The sequence below is a fragment of the Lactuca virosa genome, chromosome 8 (genome assembly GCF_052849685.1).
Source record: "Lactuca virosa cultivar CGN04683 chromosome 8, Lactuca_virosa_CGN04683_v6, whole genome shotgun sequence".
NCBI lineage: Eukaryota > Viridiplantae > Streptophyta > Magnoliopsida > Asterales > Asteraceae > Lactuca > Lactuca virosa.
In genome coordinates this window covers 26556782-26567462 of record NC_136433.1, presented here as the reverse complement: position 1 = coordinate 26567462, position 10681 = coordinate 26556782, and the positions used below count along the sequence as shown (strand labels likewise).

General features: G+C 33.6%; 1 pseudogene; it reads left to right on the top strand.

Annotated features, from left to right (window-relative positions):
• Positions 1–7976: 7976 nt before the first annotated feature.
• LOC145133869 (E3 ubiquitin-protein ligase RDUF2 pseudogene) lies at positions 7977–9818 on the top strand (annotated as a pseudogene).
• The last annotated feature ends 863 nt before the right edge of the window (positions 9819–10681 follow it).

Genomic DNA, 10681 nt, shown 5'->3' with positions numbered 1-10681 from the left:
CCTACAGTTGACTACTCTTTTGTGGGTTATTTTTGGCTAAGTGGTTTTTTTTGGCTAATTTTTGTTAAGTAATTAAGGATTTTGGCTAGATTTGTATTTTCCCTTTGAAAAAAATAACAAAATAACAATAATAATTAAGGGCAATATAGTCATTTTATGTATGGCAGGGACCATAGACGCAATAAAAACATACCATGAGGACTGTCCGAGTTAGAAAAAAAATTTAGGGACCAAGCACGAAAATTACCCCAAACCATAGGGACCATTTGTGTAATTTACTCTAAAAACTTAAAAGAAAAATAAAGTTTAGCAAATTTGTAAAAGTTAATAAGAGGGTGTTTGAGATTACTTTTCAAAGTGACTTTTTGGACTTTTGGCCTTTTCAAAAAGCTAAAAGTCTAAAAAAATGTTTGACAATTCCAAAAGTTCTTTTATAATGACTTTTTGCCAAGAAGAAAAATGAGTTGTTTTAAAAGCCAAGAATTTGTGACTTTTGGTGACTTTTGGTTTTTTGGCTTTTGCCTCCTTCAAAAGTCATCCAAACACATTTTAAAAACTTATTTTGGAAAAAGCTATAAGTAAAAAAATCCTTTTGTCAAAAGGACTTTTTAGGTTAAAAAGCAATCCCAAACACCCCTAAGTTGTTTCTTTTCTGCATAAAGAAATACCAAGAGCTTCACGCTCGGTTGATTAAATTGAAAGACCCACTTTATCTTCAATCCTATACTCTCCATCCAAGTATTTTGCAGAGAACTCTTTGCGTATATGAACAAATTGAAACACCCACTTTATCTATTTGGAACATGGTGATCTGTCGCACAGAGTGATCTTGAAAATAAGAACATGAAAGAGAAACAAAAAATGAGAACAAGAGAGAGAAACGAGAGGGGGGAGGAGGAGATTAGGGTGTTTCTAGAACTGAGAAGGAAGAAGGTATATTTTAGGGTGAGATAAGTTTCCTTTTCATTAATAATTGTATATTAAATATAAAGTAAGGGTAGATAGGTCTTTTCACCATGGTTTAACAACAAAATAGACGACATGTTAATTTAGGGACTGAACGGGTAACAAGTTTAAGTTTTGGGGACGGTCCAAGTTTAAAAAACTTTTTAGGGGCAAACGTACAAGTAACCCCTAACCACAGGGACCATCCGTATAATTTACTCTAAAAAAACTACACATTCGTCAACTGTAACCCAACTACAAACCAAGGAACATAAAGTTACACTAAAAATTGGCATTGTCACGTCTGTCCAACTTTCCAGAAAGCCAACAGGAATTTTTTCAAAATAAAGTCATGGGAAAATGACTTAAGAGGGTAATGAATTATCGTTTTTGTTCACGTTTAGACAGTTTCCTTTTTTTTTTTGTACTCCATTTACCATTGAGCTTGTTGTAGGTGTTCAAAAAATACCCTTATTACCGGTTATTGAAGGGTTCCGACAACTTGGTCATCTTTGGCGACTCTCCGGTCATCTTCTCCGGCGAGTCACCGGCGAACATTACTTTTCCGACGATTTTAAATCTTTTCCTAAATCATTTAAACCAAAAAACACATATCATAAATCAACTAACACATCATGAACATGTTTCTTCCATGGATAACCTTCAAACCATTTCAAAAATAAAAACTCTGCCATGCCATGGATGAAAGCCCAGATTTAGAAACCCATAAACGAAATCAAAATCTTGGAGATTATCAGATTTGTGTCCAGAAATCGATTTCAGATGTGTGTTCATCAGATTCGTTCCAAAAATAGTTGGTTTCAGATGTGTTCATCAGATTTCTGGAACGATTTCAGATGTGTGTTCATGGTTCGTTCTATGTGTTCTTGGTTCGTTTTTGTTCTTGGAACAGTTTTTGAAACCCCAGGAATCTTAAACCAAAGCTGATGAACAACATGGAATGATTTGGTACGATTTTCGACACACACAAACATACACCTGCTTGTTTTCTCATTTTCTCAGATCCGACACTTCATGGATGAAATCGATTTGAAGGTCTAGATCTAGAAAATAGGTTTGAAGCTACATCCATGGCAAAAACCGAATCTGGAAATCTATGTGTTCTAGGTTCGTGTTCTTGTTCTTGGAACGATTAATACCCTAGAAATCGAAAACTACAGCTGATTAACAACCTCCTGATGAACGATTTCTGGAACCCTTCATCTTCATTCGAGTTTAAACCCACAAATCTGGAACCATTCGAGTTTAAACCCACGAATCTGAAACTCTTTAAACCCACAAATTTGGAAACCCTTCGAACTTGTTGGTTTCTGGAGATGACAAAGTCGCCGGAAAATTCATGTTTGATAGGAGACTCGCCGAAGAAGATGACTAGAGAGTCGTTGGAGATGACAAAGTCGTCGGAAACCTTCAATAGCAGGTTGCAATGATTTTTGTAAGCACCTACAACAAATTAAATGGTGTATTGTATAAAAAAAATGACCAAATGTGAACAAATTCAACAATTTGTTACCCTCCTAAATCATTTTCCCTTTTAAATTTGAAGTATTCAATTATCATTGATTTTACGGTTTGAACTTTGAACATGTAACCATATAATTATTAAGTTATACACTTAAAGAAGTGGTTTAAATGATTTGCCTTTGTATAAAATTACAAGATGGTGTCTTTTTATAGACACTACAATTGAAATACGACAACGTTGTTGGTATTAGTGATGTCGCCCCTACCATACAAATGTTTGGTCGGCAAATTTTATTATCCATCAAGCCTCCGTTCCATTATTCTAATTAAATTATTACTTTGCTAGGTCTAAAAGTATACGAAGCTTAAAATGTTTAATTAATAAAGTAAAATGACAAAACTTATATTATAGTAAAAATCATTATTTTCAAAGAAATATTAATATATAAAGTAATATTAAAAACTAAAAAAATCTAAAAAAAAATTAGAAAATTTTGTATTCCCAATAACAAAATATTAATTAAACACATGATTTCTAGTTTAAAATAATATGAAAACCTTGATCTAAGTTTCTTGGCATGACATTTAAAAAAACTCATATTTTTAAAAATAATATTAAAATGTTATATTAAACGTATTATTCTTGCCAAAACAATATAAAAACATTGCTTTAAATATAACAATTTCTTGTTATAATGCTGGACAAATTAATTTAAAAGTTAGAATAATATAAAAATATTATTTAAATATATTTTTCTTTACAAGAATATTGGACAAATTAGACAAAACTGTAATACATATATATATATATATATATATATATATATATATATATATATATATATATATCATGTGGTTTGTATTTTTTTTGGGTTTTAGTCTTTAAAGTTTTAAAATCAAAAATATAGTCGTTGTTGTTAGAAGGTTTCTAAGTGGTTTTAGGGGGTTGTTTATTTTTTTGTAAAAAACCTCTTTTGACAACTTATTGCTACGCGACACAGCACACACACAACACTTTCCATCCCGCAACAATTTGTTTTTTAAAAGTCTTCAGGCTTAAAACCTCTGCGCGTGTTCTGTTTGGGGCATCAATTGCATTGCCTCTTCACGCCTAAACCTAAAAAAAATCGGTAGTTCTTCTCTTAAGAAAAAAAGCGTCGTACCCCTCTTCCCTTCGACGACTGCATCTTCGATTGACTCCTTCATCTTCGATCGCAGCCTCCTTCGCCGGCGTAGCTTCCTTCCCCGACACAGCCTCTCTCCTCTCCGTCGCCGTCGCCGTCACCGGTCAGTCAGCCTGCCTTCATCAGGTAAGTTTTTTTTGTTTATTGTTGCTGAAGCAACGATTCTTTCATGCTTCATTTTTTTTTCGTTTTTAGTTGAATCCTTGTTGATATCTTTGTTGTTGTTGAATCTTGAGTGATGATGTTGTCAAATCTTTGCTAATGTTGTTTTTTATCTTAAATAATGATAAGTTCTTGCTGAATTATCATAAATTTATGTTGAAATGTCATATATTCTGTTGAAATTGATTGTTTCTGAATCTGTTATACACCCACATATATGTCGATTACAAGATTTTGATTCATCTTTGCTGAAATCTGCAACATATACAAGTATATGCTGATTTTTCATACTGATTTGTTGAATATAGTGGTCAAATCTTGTCGTTTTTTTTTCTAATTCATGATGCATTCTTGCTGAAATGTCATCAATTGAAGTTCTTTTTAAGTTGAAATGTCAATAATCTTTGCTGAAAAATTCTTTAGTTTTATTAATTGAATTTATTGTTATGCTGAATTGGATGTCTAAAGAGTGGGCTGGATGTGTATATGTCTAGTGGTAATAATTTAAGAGGGAAACAAGTTGTGCACTACAGGTGCTCGATGAAATGCTTATGAGAATATTGAAGTTTAATTTAATTGCATTGTGTTTGGTCTTGCACATCTCTAGCAACAAATGCAAATGGTCAAATGGTCTATGCTTGTAATCAGAAGTATGCTAGTAAAAATGTGATGTATTATGCTCTTTGAAATTACACTTGTATTTGTGGAGCAAGTGAAGCAAAGGCAAAGAGGATCCAATATAATGTTGCTCCAAATGTTAGAATCAAGTTTTTGTGAAGGAACTCCAAATCAAGAGCAATTTGAAGCAATTCACAAGGACGTTATTTAGCTAAAACAATGTAAATTTAATGTTAATTCATTTAATTTGTAAATAGTATTTAACATTATTGAATGTTTTTATAAAAAAATGTAATGAATTTTATTTCAATGTTGAAAAACTATTTTAATTTTATAAAAGTAGTTTATTTACATTTCAGTTTACTGCAGCAGATTGCAGAGGTTAAAAAACAAACAAACTTCTTATTACAGACTGCAACTATTTGGTCCACATCTTCTGATGTAGAAGGTTACAGAGGTTGTCCGCAAACTTCTTAAATTTTCGTTTCGGAAATACACACAACACCTTAGTTTCTCTCTAATTGAAATGACTACTTGCCCTTATATAATGTCTTTATTTTCATTTTATTTTTTTTACACAATTAAAAAAAGATAAAATAAAATAAATCTCTAACCCCCTCTCTTCCCCATCCCCATCATCTTACAACCCCTTCCCTTCTCTTGCAACCCTCTCCCTCTTTTGGATATCTACAAAAGAGAAGAGCTAGGTGAGCCGCCACCCCTCACTGGATCGTCATACTAGTTACTGGATCACCACTTCTCTTGTTAGACCTTCTCCCTGAAAGCACCAACACATGAAGTTTTAAACCAGATGCAACACACACACACACATCGATGATACCATCGTGAACCTTGGATCTGGAAAGACGAAGGGGGTGACTTCACGCGGTGACGACGCTCTCTGTTTTTTTTTTCCGAAAAAGTCGGCGACAGATAATGTCAGGGTTCCGGTGGCTGGACAGACGAAAGTTTAGGGTTATGCTCTATGTTTTTTCTCCCTAATATTTTGTGGTTTTCAGTTCGCTGCTAGTTCCCACCTCACTGATGTATGTTAGGGTTCCGATGATGGCGTCGGGGATCTCGTTTTCAGATCTGAAAACACTCCTAGTCGGTGTTGAAGATCTTGTCTAACTTGACGACGCTGAACACAGGTTTTTAGAAAATAAAGTTTCATTTTTTTTATAACTTACATTTTTTATAACGTTTCAAACATATTAAACCTTTTTACCTATATCTTTCAAAATTCTTATGTTGTAAAAAAAAGTTTTAAAAATGTTGTAAATCAGTTTAAGCATGTTTGTAAAAAAAGTTGCTAAAGTTTAAAATGGAGTAAAATAAGTTTAAAAAGAATTAAAAATATTAAAATAGTTGTGTAAAAAGTTTTTAAACAAGTTGTAAAAGTATAAAACTATATATATATATATATATATATATATATATATATATATATATATATTAAATGATAGTTAAAAAACATATAAAAAAGTTTGTAAAAGAAGTTTAAAAAAGTTTGTAAAAGATCTATAAAAAGGTTGTGTAAAAAGTGTTACAAAAATTTAAAAATAATATAAAAAAATAAATTTGAAAAAAAAAAGTTTGGAGTCAAACAAAATCCAGACCAAATTTGCAGCAAACTTTAAAACTTGGTTCAAAAATATAAATATATAAATGACCTTGTAAACTTGTAATAGCATATCAATATCAAAGAACATAAACCCTAAATTCGTTACCTTTTTCATAATAAAATGAGTTTTTTTTTGGCTTGAAGACATATGAATTGAAGCAAACAATTAAACAAACTATAATGACCATACAAAAAGTGTAGTAAAATTAACCAATAATAGACATAGTAGATATGCCACTTCTAAGTTGTTTTTGGGATGATATTGGTAGCTTTTTTGCAAAATATGATAGATTAATCCATTCAAAAGAAAATAATGCACGTACAAGATCAGTCTTTTATAAGTGAAAAGATCTTGAAACGGCCATATCCTCTAGTTCCTCATTAGTCTATCATTTTTTTTACCATGATAGAACATTAATTGATATTAATTTGGATATTAATTCATTATAAGATGTATTTTTTACTTTACCTATTTTTCATATTAAACACATCCTCCCTAATAAATGAAAATAAATTTGTCACATGTCACTCTATCATTAACTTGGACACATGTCATTTTTTAATATTTTTGAATAAATGTTTTTTCTATTTGTCATTTTCTCATTTTTTTTAATCTTTTCTTAATTAACATATCATATTTACACCTCAATTAATAATTGTCTTAATTAAAAAATAACCAATAAATTACAATATTACTATTCATATAGTATTTTAATATGTTTCATTTTAAATTCAAATTTTAAATTTTAAATTTCAAATCTAAACAAATTTTTGTTTAACCCTCGTATTTAAACTTTTTGTTTTATACAACCTGTATAACATACGGTCTTACAACTAGTAGAGTAATAAAAAAAAAGAGCAGGGGAACACCAAGAATCAATCAACTAAGGAATTACATATTTGAAATGTGTTATTGTATTGAAACAAGTTTAGAATGAGATGATTACGAATGACCGGCAATTTAAATGAGACTAAGAATTACATTGTAATAATAAAACATATGAATATTTAATCTCTAAACTCTTTAGCGAATTAATATTTATGTTTGCATGGTTGATATGTTTGAAATATAGGCATGCTTAGTGATTTTATCTAGCAGAGACAATTAAATTATCCTTGTAAAAAATAAAAAGACCGTGCAATTTTTTATTGGCGGTGCTAGTGTCATAAAAATGTTCTCAAGAAATACAAAAACATGTATCGGCAATGTCAGAAAATTGTTCTCAACAAATACAAAACATTTATTTACGATGATTATCGTTATTTTGTTGAATTTTTAAAAAAGAACAGTTATTTGAAGATATATACTTCCAATTTAAGTATTTATTCTAGTGAATAACTCTAATCGAATATGTTTTCCTGACATCATTTTGAATACGAGTTTTCACTATTTTTAACATATAGATACGATTTAAAGGCTTAACGACACGTGAGAAGTTACATATTCATGAATGCACCCACTGTCATATCTATCATATGGCAAATACGCTCCCACTCACGTCATTCAGCCGACTATTCACGTTTATGGTCCCATTTTCACTTTCTTTCGTTTTGCCCCTCATACTTGTTAGGTATCATACAAATAAACCATGCACTTTAAATATCACACTTTCACTACCCCATCTATTAAGTTTCTTTCAAAGATGGCCACAACCTCCCTCATGACTATTTGATCAAAGCTATGAATATCAATATTTACCTTTCCAAATAACAAAATTAACACTTCTATATGCAATTACATACCCTTATATTTAATAGTTTCAAAAAAAGATAACAAAAGCAAGCACGCATGCAAATATACAATATTCAAGTTTGGAAGCAAGAGATTATTTATTATAATGCAAGGGGAACATTTCAAGAATCAGAGAACCTTATGGCAGCCAAGTGTATTTTTAATGTTCAAAATTTCCACCAACGTTCAACAATGACTCATGCCTTCGTCCCACGTGTCCGTTGGTGACTCCCCTACCCCCCCCTCATATATTCTCCTCTCCCCCAAACTCTATCTACCCCCGATAGAGATTCGTGTTCGCCGACCATTCTCAAATTTTATCATCGTTTCAATTCAATTTTGATATCTAGGGTTCATCCCATCTAATTTGGGGATGTTAATTTGTATGTCTAGGGTTCATCAATCATACCCAAGAGTTTCTTTCGTACAAAAAGATTAGTTTTCTCAGTTTTGTTGAAGAAATAGTCGTTTTGGAATCCGGGGTTTCATTTTTTCTTCATAAAGAATACACAAGGAATTGTCTGCGTTGAAAAAGATTAATTATTGAGTTTTGTTCAAGAAATTATCATTTTTTGGGGGTTTTCGTTTTATTTGATATTGCCGATGATGGTTTGAGCTGTTTTTCAATCTGAGGAACAATTTGGGTTATCCGGTTTTGAAGAATTGCTTTCTTCAGATCTGTTTATAGATTACAGATGTCAATGGATGACTCTTCATCCTCATCATACTGGTGCTACAGATGCAGCCAATTTATCAATGTTCCGACTCACCGGTTAGATTCTTCTTTCTTTTGCCCGGATTGCAACGGTGGATTCATAGAGGAGCTCGGTAGCCCGACCCAGATACCCGAATCAACACTTTCGGACTCTCACCGGAGACGTTTTCCTGCTGCGGCTCTATACATGGTCGGAAACGAGCAACAGAGCTCAGTATCAAGTCCTAGCCCACCGGTGCTTCGCCGTACTGTAAGGAACCCAGGTGATCGGTCGCCGTTTAACCCCGTCATCGTCGTCCGTGGACAGGCCAGCAACGGGAACACGCCGCCCGTTGAATCCGGCAACGGGAGAGGGTTTGAGATGTATTATGATGACGGAGCTGGGTCTGGTTTGAGGCCATTACCGGTGAGTATGTCGGAGTTTTTGTTGGGTGCTGGTTTTGACCGGTTATTAGATCAATTGACTCAAATTGAAGCGAATGGGTTAGGGAGAATGGACCAGAATCCCCCGGCGTCAAAGGCCGCCATTGAAGCACTTCCGACGATTGAAATTCAAGAAATTCATACTTTCACCGAATCCCATTGTGCTGTTTGTAAAGACCCATTTGAATTACAAACAGAAGCTAAAGAAATGCCTTGTAAGCATTTATACCATTCGGATTGCATTCTTCCATGGCTAAGTTTACGTAATTCATGCCCAGTTTGCCGCCACGAACTGCCGTCGGATAATCAAGAATCAGTATCAGACGATAACGATGTAGCAGCAGGATTAACGATTTGGAGGCTGCCTGGCGGCGGTTTTGCGGTGGGGAGGAGGGGAAGGGAGAGAGAGATACCAGTTGTTTTTACTGAAATGGACGGTGGATTCAACATCAACGGAGGTCCATGGAGGAGGAGGTCATGGGGTTTACGAGGAAACGGTGGTGGAGGAAATGGCGGATTGCGGCGGTTTTTCAATAATATGTTTTCTTGTTTCAGTGGTGGTGGTCGAGGGCGGAGAGGTTTGTCCTCTAGTTCGAGTTCCAGTTCTGATGATGGAGTAAGCCATAGAAGCAGATTTATTCCGGCGATTTTTAGCAGTTCCTCACGGCGGCAGAGGGCGTGGGCTTCTGACGTGAACAATCGGCCACAAATGTGGTGAATCGAATCGGAATTGGATCGAATCTATGACTTCTATTATGTTGAATCATGAATGTAAATAACAAAAGTTAAAGAATGAAAGGTGCAAGTTTATGTGTGAAATGTGTTCCAAACTTATTTCCAAAAAAAAGTGATTGTTTTGAATTAGATAAATTGTTACGACTTTATTATTAAATGAAGGGATAATGACTTAAAAGGGTATTCTATTATTCGTTTTGTACATATTTAGTCACTGACTTTTTTTTTGTTCATATTTTACCATTGAACTTGTTGAACCGTTCAAAAAACATCCTTATAACTTGCAATAGTAGGTTTAGCCGGTTTCCGGCATATTTGATTGCTCCGACAAAGCTCCGGTCATATTCTCCGGCGAACATGATTTTTCCAGCGAACTCAAGAACTCGGGTTTGTTCTCTTCTTATGTCTCTTTGTTAGATCTAAACAAATTTTGAACATAAACCCATGTGGGTGTTCGATTTTCAAACTCAACTCAAACCCGGAAATCAATTCTTCATCTTCATCTTCTTCTGTTCAAACTCAAGAACACACCTCACAATTTCTCACTCTAAAAATGATTTTTGAGGTGTGTGTATGTTAGATCAGAACACGTACCAAGATCTTTAAAAATCGAACATGAAATTGTTTCTGAGGTATTAACACAAATCATATATATTCCATATTCAAGTTCATCTTCAAGCTCGAGTTTTGGGTTTGAAAACCCTAACTCGAGTTTATCTTCAAAGCTCGTCAGACCTTCAAGAACTCGTCAGATCTTCAAGCTCGATTTTGAGAAAACCTCCACATGTGAGTGTGTTCATCTTCAAGGAACCTAAAACACACAAACTCGATTTCTTCTTTGTTCTTGGAAATCGATTTATGGGTTTGAAAACCCTAACTCGACTAAGGGTTGTTCTTGAGTTTGATTTTTCGTCTTTATGTGTTGCTGGAATACCATATCAATCATCGAGTTTGTAAGTTTCAAACAAATCGAAGGTGTGTGCATGTGTGTTTATCAAGTGTATGTATTCATCTTCATCTATGTTCGATTTCTGGAAGGAAAAAAAAAAACTTACCCC